The sequence below is a fragment of the Amblyraja radiata genome, unplaced genomic scaffold (genome assembly GCF_010909765.2).
Source record: "Amblyraja radiata isolate CabotCenter1 unplaced genomic scaffold, sAmbRad1.1.pri scaffold_648_ctg1, whole genome shotgun sequence".
NCBI classification, from domain to species: Eukaryota; Metazoa; Chordata; class Chondrichthyes; order Rajiformes; family Rajidae; genus Amblyraja; species Amblyraja radiata.
The window spans coordinates 63,549-74,364 of record NW_022630677.1 but is presented as its reverse complement, the minus strand read 5'-3'; positions in this window follow the sequence as shown (position 1 = coordinate 74,364).

The window sequence follows — 10,816 nt, the reverse complement described above, 5'->3', positions numbered from 1 at the left end:
TGGGCAGAATTGTCCAGCAGGTGAATCATATTTTTAATATTTACTGCCCAATTATAATACATAAAGTTAGGGAGCGCTAGACCCCCCCCACTCTTTTCGTTTATTAAGGTGTGTTCTTTGTATTCTATGGGGTTTATAATCCCATATGAAATTTGTAATGTCTGAGTCCAATTTTTTGAAAAACTTTTTTGGGAGATATATAGGTATTGATTGAAATAGGTATAGAATTTGTGGTAAGAAAATCATTTTTATAGCGTTTATTCTGCCTATTAAGGACATCGGAAGTGTTTTCCAGAATTTAATCAAATTATTTAATTTCTTAAGTAGGGGATTATAATTGGCTTTAAACATATCCTGGTAATTTCTAGTAATTTCAATTCCCAAATATTTGAATTTTTCTGTAGCTATTTTAAAGGGGAATTTCCTGAGATGTGTTGAGTCTTTTGGTTTTATCGACATAATTTCACTTTTGTTCCAATTTATTCTATATCCTGAAAAGGATCCAAAGTCCTCAATTAAATTTAATATATTCGGTATACTAATTTGTGGTTTTGTGATGTACAGTAGTACATCATCGGCATATAGGGATATTTTGTTATTTGAATATTTTGTATTATAACCGTAAATATCCAGGTGTGTTCTTATTTTTTCAGCAAGGGGTTCAATTACCAAAGCAAATAACAGCGGAGATAATGAACAACCTTGTCTATTGCCCCTTGATAGTTCAAATTTCGAGGATAATATATTATTAGTTAGTATTCTAGCCGTAGGTTTGTTATATAATAGTTTTATCCATGCAATGAAGTTCTCTCCCAATTGGAATTTTTGCAATACTTTAATCATATAATCCCATTCTACTTGATCAAACGCTTTTTCTGCATCCAGTGAGATGATAGCTAACTCTTGGTCGTGAGATTTATGTGAGTGCATTATGTTAAGCAAACGTCTCAAGTTATTGAATGAATGTCTCTTAGGTATAAATCCTGTTTGATCCTCATTTATTAATCTACTAACATACCTGCTTAGTCTACTGGCTAGTGTTTTCGCTATTATTTTTTGATCCGTATTTAACAAAGCAATAGCTCTATATGAACCTGGTTCTTCTATATTTTTATCTTTTTTAAGTATTAATATGATCGTTGATTCTGCTAGTGTTTCAGGTAAGCTTTGCTCCTCAAAAGCATATGTATACATTTTCTGTAATCGTGGAGTAACTATGTCATAAAAAGATTTATAAAATTCATTACTGAATCCATCTGGTCCTGGTGTTTTTCCATTCTTTAGTGTTTTTATTGTGTCTTCTATCTCCTTAGAAGTAATTTGTGCTCCCAGTTCCTCTTGTTCCCTCAGTTCTAATTGTGGTAGGTTACAGTTATCTAGAAATTCTGAAATTTTATTATTGTCTATTAACGTTTTAGATGTGTATAGATTCTGGTAAAATTGAGCAAATCTTTTATTGATATCCTTGGGTAATGTTAATAATTCCCCTCTATCTGATTTAATCTTTAATATTGCATTCTCTTTTTCCCGTTTTTTCAGTTGGCGTGCTAAAAGTTTGTGGGGTTTATCCCCGAATTCGAAGTGTTCTTGTTTTGTGATTTGAAATAATGTTATAACTTTCTCTGACAGTAATTTATTTAGCTTGAATTTCAATAATAGGATTTTATTATGTTTATCCATAGTTGGATCTTTAGCATTATCTGTATCTAATTGTTTTATTTGTTCTTCTAAATGTCTTTGTTCATTCTTATTCTTTTTATTTTGATAAGCTTGAAATGAAATAATGACTCCTCTAATAAATGCTTTGAAGGATTCCCATAATAGCGTGGGGGATATATCTGGTGTATCATTTATCTCAAAAAATAGGTCCATCTGTTTTTTTAGATATATACTCCCTTGTGGGTCTTTTAAAATTTGCGAGTTAAACCTCCAGAACGATTTATTCATAGACATTCCTTCTAGTTTTAAAACAAAAGTTAACGGGGAGTGGTCTGAGATCGCATTAGTGTGGTATTTAGGGTTCATAGTGTGCGGAATTAATTTTGTATCCACAAGAAAATAATCTATCCGTGAGTATGTTTATGCACCGTTGAATAAAACGAATAATCCCTTCCCGTCGGGTTTGCAATCCTCCACACATCTACTATATTTGTGTTTTCCATATATGTATGTAAGAGTTCACTGGTTTTAGATTTCCTATTACCTTTTTGTTTTTGCATCGATTTATCTAGATAAGGGTCTAAAACACAGTTAAAGTCTCCTCCAATTATGACATTTTGATAATTACATTCTGCAATTATATTCAGAATTTTATTAAAAAATTGAGGATTATCAAAATTGGGCGCATATATGTTTACCAACGTAATTGGCGTATTATTGATCTCTCCTGCTACTATAAGGTATCTCCCTTCCTTATCTGAAATAATATTCTTTGATTTAAATGGAATTCCTTTACGAATAATGATAGCGGTACCTCTAGATTTGGAAGTAAATGAAGAGTGAAATGTTTGGCCTATCCAGTTCGCCCTCAGTCTCGTCTGATCTTGATGTTTAAGATGCGTTTCCTGTAGAAACGAAATATCCGTGTTGTATGATTTCAACTGAGCTAGTATCTTGCCCCTTTTAATAGGTTCATTAATACCCCTTATATTCCAACTGCATAGTGTGATTCCTCCCATTTTCTTTTGATTGTCGTCATACATTTCTACCTATTTTGATGACCTTATTTATTATGGTGCATTCATACCTCAGGACTCTGGTTATTTTGGTAGCATTTATAATATAGACTTCCTTGGTAGTTCTCCTCTGCGATTGTCCTTGAAAAGAAAACACATAGATGTGACATATTGTGATAATAAAAAAAAAAAGTATATCAAATAAATTTACGGTGTCTGAGTTTCGGACACCTTAGTGAGTGACCCACTCGTCTGTGGGGTACGACATCTATATCGCTTCCGGCGTAGATGTTAAAAAGTTAGCCCCGCTGCCTTTATTACCCAAACCCTAGGGGGTCGGTACCGTTTCCAAATAAGTTCTATTTCACCCAGTTGCAGTATATATATATATATGTTTCATTCCAACTTATCAAATCTAATCATGTATTAAGTTACATATATTCCTCACTCTTTATCTCTTAACTATTTGTAAATGGTTTTAGTATTGTTAAAAGTGAGTTGTTCGCTGAAAGGGTTAACCGAAGTCAGGCTCCTGGAACTGTGCCAGGTGCCCGAGTCTCCTCCCCTCCCCACTCGAGCTGCGGAACATATGTGATTACGGTTGTCTGCGTTATAAAGCAGGCAACACATTTTTATCAGTTTCAGTTGCTATTTCTATATTAGTATTGTTAGTTATTTATTAATTATTATTAATTCTCAATATTTTATAAAACTATATAAGCCGTGTGATGTTTTTCGCTCTCAGCTCAGCAGATTCACTCCCATGTTATCAGTCTTTCCTCGTTTGAGCACAGAATGTCCTTGAGTTAGATTCCGCAATGTTCAAGGCGAGATAATAATGTCTAGACACGTCTCTTGGAAAATCTGTTGCGTGTAGTAATTTTTAAAGATTGGTGTTGTTCGCTTATTTCACTTTTCTTGTGATATTCTTGTTGGGGGGATAAGCAAATTAATTTGTTCATGACGTCTTGGTGATCAATCTTCAGTTGTTGCTGCCTTGGCCACGATTTCTTGAGCGTATTTAAGAGATTCCACCGAGTTAATAAATGTTTTTGAGATTCCCCTGAAAGTAATACGCATTCTGGCCGGATAATACACTCCACATCTGACACCCTTGACCTCGTAAAGAGCTTCTCTGGTCTGTGAGAACTTTCTTCTCTTCAGAACAATCTCGTGAGGGTAGTCCCGTAGGAGTTTAATAGAATCATTTCTGTATATCATGTTCTCTCCGTATTTGATCTTTTTCATCAGCGCTTCCATTGTTGGGATATCCCGAAGTTTGATTATGATCTGTCTTGGGTAGGCATGTTCTCCTTGAGATCTTGGTTTAACTCTGGGTAGTCGATGTGCTTCTTCAATTACAGGTGCCTCAGATAGATTGAGCACGTGTTTAATTAGGTTGGCAGTGTACCCACGAGCATTGTCCCCCTCAGCTCCCTCTTTTACTCCACGTATTCGTATATTTTGACGTCTTGAGCGAGCTTCTAGGTCAACATATTTATCAGAAACCTTTGTAAGTTGGCTCTTGAGGCTGTCTATTTCTAACTTCATCGTCTGCATCTCTCCAGCCATCTCTTCCACAACAGCTTTTATATCTTTCACTGCAGTTACATTTGCAGAAACAGTTTCATGCACAGCCTCAAACATCTTTGTGGACTCTTCTGCCACCTTATTAATTTTCTCCGTTAATTCTTCTTGCACATCATCAACTTTTTTTTGCAGAGCCCCAATGCACTCAAGTATTTTTTCATTACCGGCATTAATAAATGCATGCATGTTTTCCATCAAATTTAAGTTTCCAGCTTTCAACTCATTATTCAAATCTCTTACCGAGTTCTTTAACTCCTCCATTTCGGTTTTCTCTTTTGTGGTCTTCTCAGTCTTAGATCGTGTAGCCATTCCAGAGTCCACTCCAGAGGTCAGTTTTGCAGTTTCTTGGTGTTCCTGAGTCTTCAGCAGGTGTTTTGTAGCTTTCCTCTGTGGGCTCTGACCTGGAGACGTTTTTTTCATTTAAAATGCCTTTCCCTCCGTTAAATTCACGGCGCTTACTGATGACGTCATCAGCCCCGCGACATGAGACTCCGGTAAGTTTTTAAAAACGGTCCCGACCTCCTGACCCGATTTTAACGCGAAAAATCGCGATTTTTTCAGCGGAGCTAGAAAGTTTGCGACTGCTAACAAAGCATGTCGCCACCGGAAGTCCTCTTCATAAGTTTTAAGGGCAGAATTAGGCCATTCGGCCCATCAGGTCTACTCCGCCATTCAATCATGGCTGATCTATCTCTCCCTCCTAACCCCATTCTCCTGCCTTCTCCCCATAACCCCTGACACCCGCACTAATCAAGAATCTATCTATCTCTGCCTTAAAAATATCCACTGACTTGTGGCCTCCACCGCCGTCTGTGGCAAAGAATCCCACAAATTCACCACCCTCTGACTAAAGAAATTCCTCCTCATCACCTTCCTAAAGGAACGTCCTTTAATTCAGAGGCTGTGCCCTCTAGTCATAGACTCTCCCACTAGTGGAAACATCCTCTCCACATCCACTCTATCCAGGCCGTTCACTGGTTGTGTTTAAAGTTTGGAGGTACAGCGTGGAAAAAGGCCCTTCGGCCCACCGAGTCCGTTCTGACCAGCGATCACCCCTTCTCCGAAGATGGACACAAAGTGCTGTAGTAACTCAGCAGGTCAGGCAGCATCTGTGGTGAACATGGATAGGTGACGTTTCACAAAGTGCTGGAGTAACTCAGCGGGTCAGGCAGCATCTGTGGAGAGCATGGATAGGTGACGTTTCACAGAGTGCTGGAGTAACTCAGCGGGTCAGGCAGCATCTGTGGAGAACATGGATAGGTGACGTTTCACAGAGTGCTGGAGTAACTCAGCGGGTCAGGCAGCATCTCTCGAGAGAAGGAATGGGGGACTTTTGCATTCAGTCTGAAGAATGGCTCGATTGTAATCACGTTTTGCTTCCTGCTGACTGGTTGGCACGCAACAAAAGCTTTTCACTGTACCTCGGTATACGGGACAAGAAACTAAACTGCTCAAGAAGGGTCTCGACCCAAAATGTTACCCATTATTTTTCTCTAGAGATGCTGAATTACTCCAGCACTTTGTGTTTTTCAGCATCTGCAGTTTCTGCTGTGATCACCTGTTCATTCCAGCTCTATATTCATCACAATCACACTTTATTAGCCAAGTATGTCTTGCAACATACGTGGAATTTCATTTGCCCAGTCAGTCATACAAATAAAAAGCAACAGAACACACAAAACACATTTTAACATGAACATCCACCACAGTGACTCCTCCACATTCCTCATTGTGATGGAAGGCGACAAATAGTTTAATCTCTTCCCTTCTTTGCTCGAACTGGTCGAACTTGACTACCGTAGCCGATGGCGTTTTGGCCCTCCGCGCTCGGGCGAGCAAGCTCCCACATCGGGGGGGGGGGGTGATGTCAGCTCCTCCGCGCCGGGCGATCGGACCCCGGGTCGGGGCTGGTCGAACTTCTGCATCATTGGAGCTTCCCGACTCGCCCTCACCCCTAGAGTGCGAGCCCTCGATGGTAAAGTCTGCAGGCCGCGGTTGGAGCGTCGATCCCAGGTAAGGAATCGCAGGCTCCGATGGTAAATCCACGGCCCGCGGTGGGGCTCAAAGTCAGTCCCGAGCGAGGCTTCTAGCTCCATCAATCATTGTGCTCATGTACTTCTGCAGAAGTTTGATAGAGTTTCCATCCACAACTTACAGAAGGCCAATGGAGTTTTCTTTCAACAACCAAATCGGTTAGGGCTTCTGAGTCGCTGATGAACTTTCTTAGTAATGGGTTCAATACTGGGATGTGATGCTGAGGTTCTATAGTCAAGTCAAGTCAAGTTTATTCGTCACATACGAGATGTGCAGTGAAATAAAAGTGGCAATGCTCGCGGACTTTGTGCAAAAAGACAAACAAACAAACAACCAAACATACTATAAACACAATCATAAGCACACACATATTATTTTACATATTAAATATTGGAAGGAAAAACGTTCAGTAAAGTTAGTCCCTGGTGAGATAAGAGTTTACAGTCCGAATGGCCTCTCGGAAGGAACTCCTTCTCAACCTCTCCGTTCTCACAGCATGGCAACGGAGGCGTTTGTCTGACCGTAGCAGCTCGAACAGCCCGTTGCAGGTGTGGAAGGGGTCTCCCATGAATTTATTGGCTCTGGAGTTGTACCGCCTGATGTGTAGTTCCTGCAGGGGGGCGAGTGAAGTTCCCATAGTGCGTTCGGCCGAATGCACTACTCTCTGCAGAGCCTTCTTGTCCTGGGCAGAGGAATTCCCAAACCAGATGGTAATATTTCTGGACAAGATGCTTTCCACAGCCGCTGCTATATAAGGCACTGGTCAGGCCGCATTTGGAATATTGTGAGCAATTTTGGCCCCCATATCTGAGGAAGGATGTGCTGGCTCTGGAGAGGGCCCAGAGAAGGTTTACGAGAACAATCCCAGGAATGAGTGACCATAGGTGCAGGAGTAGGCCATTCGGCCCTTCGAGCCAGCACCTCCATTCAGTGAATTGGTCTCCACCGCCTTCTGAGGCAGAGAATTCCACAGAATCACAACTCTCTGGGTGAAAAAGTATTTCAATAGAAAATAGGTGCGGGATTAGGCCATTCGGTCGTTCGAGTCAGCACCACCAATCAATGTGATCATGGCTGATCCTCCACAATCAATATTCCGTTCTTCCCTTCTCCCCATATCCACTGACTCCGCTATCTTTAAGAGCTCAATCTAACTCTCTCTTGAAAGTATCCAGGGAACCGGCCTCCACCACCCTCCGAGGCAGAGAATTCCACAGACCCACAATTCTCTGGGTGAAAAAGTGTTTTGTCATCTCCATACAAAATGGCCTAACCCTTATTCTTAAACTGTGGCCCCTGGTTCTGGACTCCCCCAACATCGGGAACATGTTTCCTGCCTCCAGCTTGTACAAACCCTTAATAATCTTATGTGTTTCAATAAAATCCCTTCTGATCCTTCTAAATTCCAGTGTATAAAAGCCCAGCCGCTCCATTCCATTAAAATATGACAGTCCCGCCATCCCCGGGAATTAACCTGGTGAACCTATAACATATGATGAGCGTTTGACGGCACTGGGCCTGTACTCGCTGGAGTTTAGAAAGTTGAGGGGGGACCTCATTGAAACTTACTGAATAGTGAAATGCTTGGATTGAATTGATGTGGAGAGGATGTTTCCACCAGTGGGAGAGTCTAGGACGAGCAGAGCCAGATTTAGATGAAGAGAGGCCATAGGCTATTCCACTTTTGAGGCCCCACCCAATCCCCGACGACGAAAGGAAGATGGAAGAGTCCACCAAATTGACACCGATCTGCAGCCGAACATGGCCAATGAGATAAGGGCTGGAAAGCTGTGCTTTTTATTTATTGCCAGTGCTAGTGTCGAGTTATCGACTTAAAACACTATTCTGAAATGGAGGGCAAGCAAAATAATTGAAGTGTTGTTTAGAGACTACAGTGCGTTGTGACAGCATATGTAACAAAGGCCTATGACTGTGTCAAAAATATTATTCACCAGGCTGGTACGAAGCTTTTCAAAAGGGGTGGTGGCATGGCAGGATTACAAAAAATGTTATATGAAATAAGTGCACGCAGCTCATATCACAAGTGCAAAGCTGAAAGGCCCTTGTGGCTGGGGTCCAGGTCCCTGGAAGCTCTGGGGTTTTAGATGCTCTCTGGTGTATTCTGAGCCTTATTTTTGAGCAATGTATGCACAAAATCTATGACCAATATTTCAGAAATAATTTTGGTTGAGTCAAGAGTGATGAGTGGTTGGAATGGGATGATTGGGGTCATTGATGTATTCATTTTTTTAAATCAAGAATTGAAGCTGTTTTAATAATCAAGTTGTACTGTAAAATGTCATGTAGAATGTTATAAAGGAGCACACAAACACTGCAAATGAAATACTGTAAGTTTTTGCAGTAAATAACTCTTTTTTTTTAGAAAATGTTTTGTGTTGATTTGATTGCCTGTTACTGTTCGACTGTGTTGTGTATAGAAGCTGGGATGTAATGTTAAAATTGTACAAGGCATTGGTGAGACCAAATCTGGAGTATGGTGTACAATTTTGGTCGCCCAATTATAGGAAGGATGTCAGCAAAATAGAGAGAGTACAGAGGAGATTTACTAGAATGTTGCCTGGGTTTCAACAACTAAGTTACAGAGATAGGTTGAATAAGTTAGGTCTTTATTCTCTGGAGCGCAGAATGTTAAGTGGGGACTTGATAGAGGTCTTTAAAATGATGAGAGGGATAGACAGAGTTGATGTGATCAAGCTTTTCCCTTTGAGAATAGGGAAGATTCAAACAAGAGGACATGACTTCAGAATTAAGGGACAGAAGTTTAGGGGTAACATGAGGGGGAACTTCTTTACTCAGAGAGTGGTAACGGCGTGGAATGAGCTTCCAGTGGAAGTGGTAGCGGCAGGTTCGTTGGTATAATTTTAAAATAAATTGGATAGGCATATGGATGAGAAGGGAATGGAGGGTTATGGTATGAGTGCAGGCAGGTGGGACTAAGGGAAAACAGTTGTTCGGCACGGACTTGTAGGGCCGAGAGGCCTGTTTCCGTGCTGTAATTGTTATATGGTTATATGGTTATATGGTGTTAGTGTGTGCACATTAAAATTAGGATGCAAAATGAAAGTCGCAAACTATGGAATACATATTTTTCATTATTGATGTCAAGGAAAAGAAAGCAGTTTGTTTGATTTGATTTGATTTGAGAAAAAAATTGTTTGATATTATTCACATGGAGGAGAAAATATAATTGCTCTAAAACCTACCTTAATTTTGCAATCTCACTAAAGATGTTGTAATCCCGTTCCCGTTCCGTCTCCCTCATCCTTCCCCCCCCCTCTACCTCCACATCTGTCTCCCTCCCCCTCTCTCTCCCCCTTCCCCTCTCTCTCTCCCCTCCCTCTCCCCCCTCTGCCTCAACCCCCCCTTTCCCCCTCTCACAACCCCCCTCTCTCCCTCCCATGCAGCGAGGCTCTGAACGCGCCGCAGACACCGCAGCCCCCCCCCCCCCCCCCCCGGCACGGAAAAACGGGCACTCCCTCAACGTAATATTCCACTACTTACCTGGAGTAGACACGAAGCATCGAGGTGATTGTGTGGAGTGCAGATGGAGATCTCAACCCGCCCGGGCCCACGTGCGGTGAGACAGCGTCATTTTGCGTCGCTACAGCGTCACCGGCTTCCCCCAACTGCGCAGGCAGTTCCCCAAAACTTCCAGCGGGCCGGAACCAGAATTTCGGGTAATTTCCGTCAAAGTGGAAACGCTGATAACGCTCCAATTTTTTTTTTCTCGGGATTTTTTTTTCCTCTGGGAAAAACAACTTGACCGGAGGCCCCCTAGATTTTGAGGCCTTAGGCTTCAGTAAATCCGGCCCAGCCCAGCCCCACCCCCCGGCTTAAGCATAAGCGTAAGTTTATGAAGCTTATACGTAAATCCGGCCCTGCTTTGCACCATCTGTTGTATTACAACAGCCCTTTAAATCATTAAATGACGTTAATGTCGTGGGCAGCTCGAAGCACCCACTCATTGGCTGTCAAAGCAAAGTTTACACCAATTTCCCGCCTCCTTGAGTTTGAACCCATTCTTCCAAAGATCCGTTCCGGGAAAATGGATCTGTTGTGTGGAGAGCAAATGCTGCAAACACACTTTAAATTCTCAGGTAGACAAAAATGCTGGAGAAACTCAGCGGGTGAAGCAGCATCTATGGAGAGAAGGAATATGTGACTTTTCTGGTCGAGAGTACAGAGGAGATTTACTAGAATGTTGCCTGGGTTTCAGCAACTAAGTTACAGAGAAAAGGTTGAACAAGTTAGGGCTTTATTCTTTGGAGCGCAGAAGGTTAAGGGGGGACTTGATAGAGGTTTTTAAAATGATGAGAGGGATAGACAGAGTTGACGTGGAAAAGCTTTTCCCACTGAGAGTAGGGAAGATTCAAACAAGGGGACATGACTTGAGAATTAAGGGACTAAAGTTTAGGGGTAACATGAGGGGGAACTTATTTACTCAGAGAGTGGTAGCTGTGTGGAATGAGCTTCCAGTGAAGGTGGTGGAGGCAGGT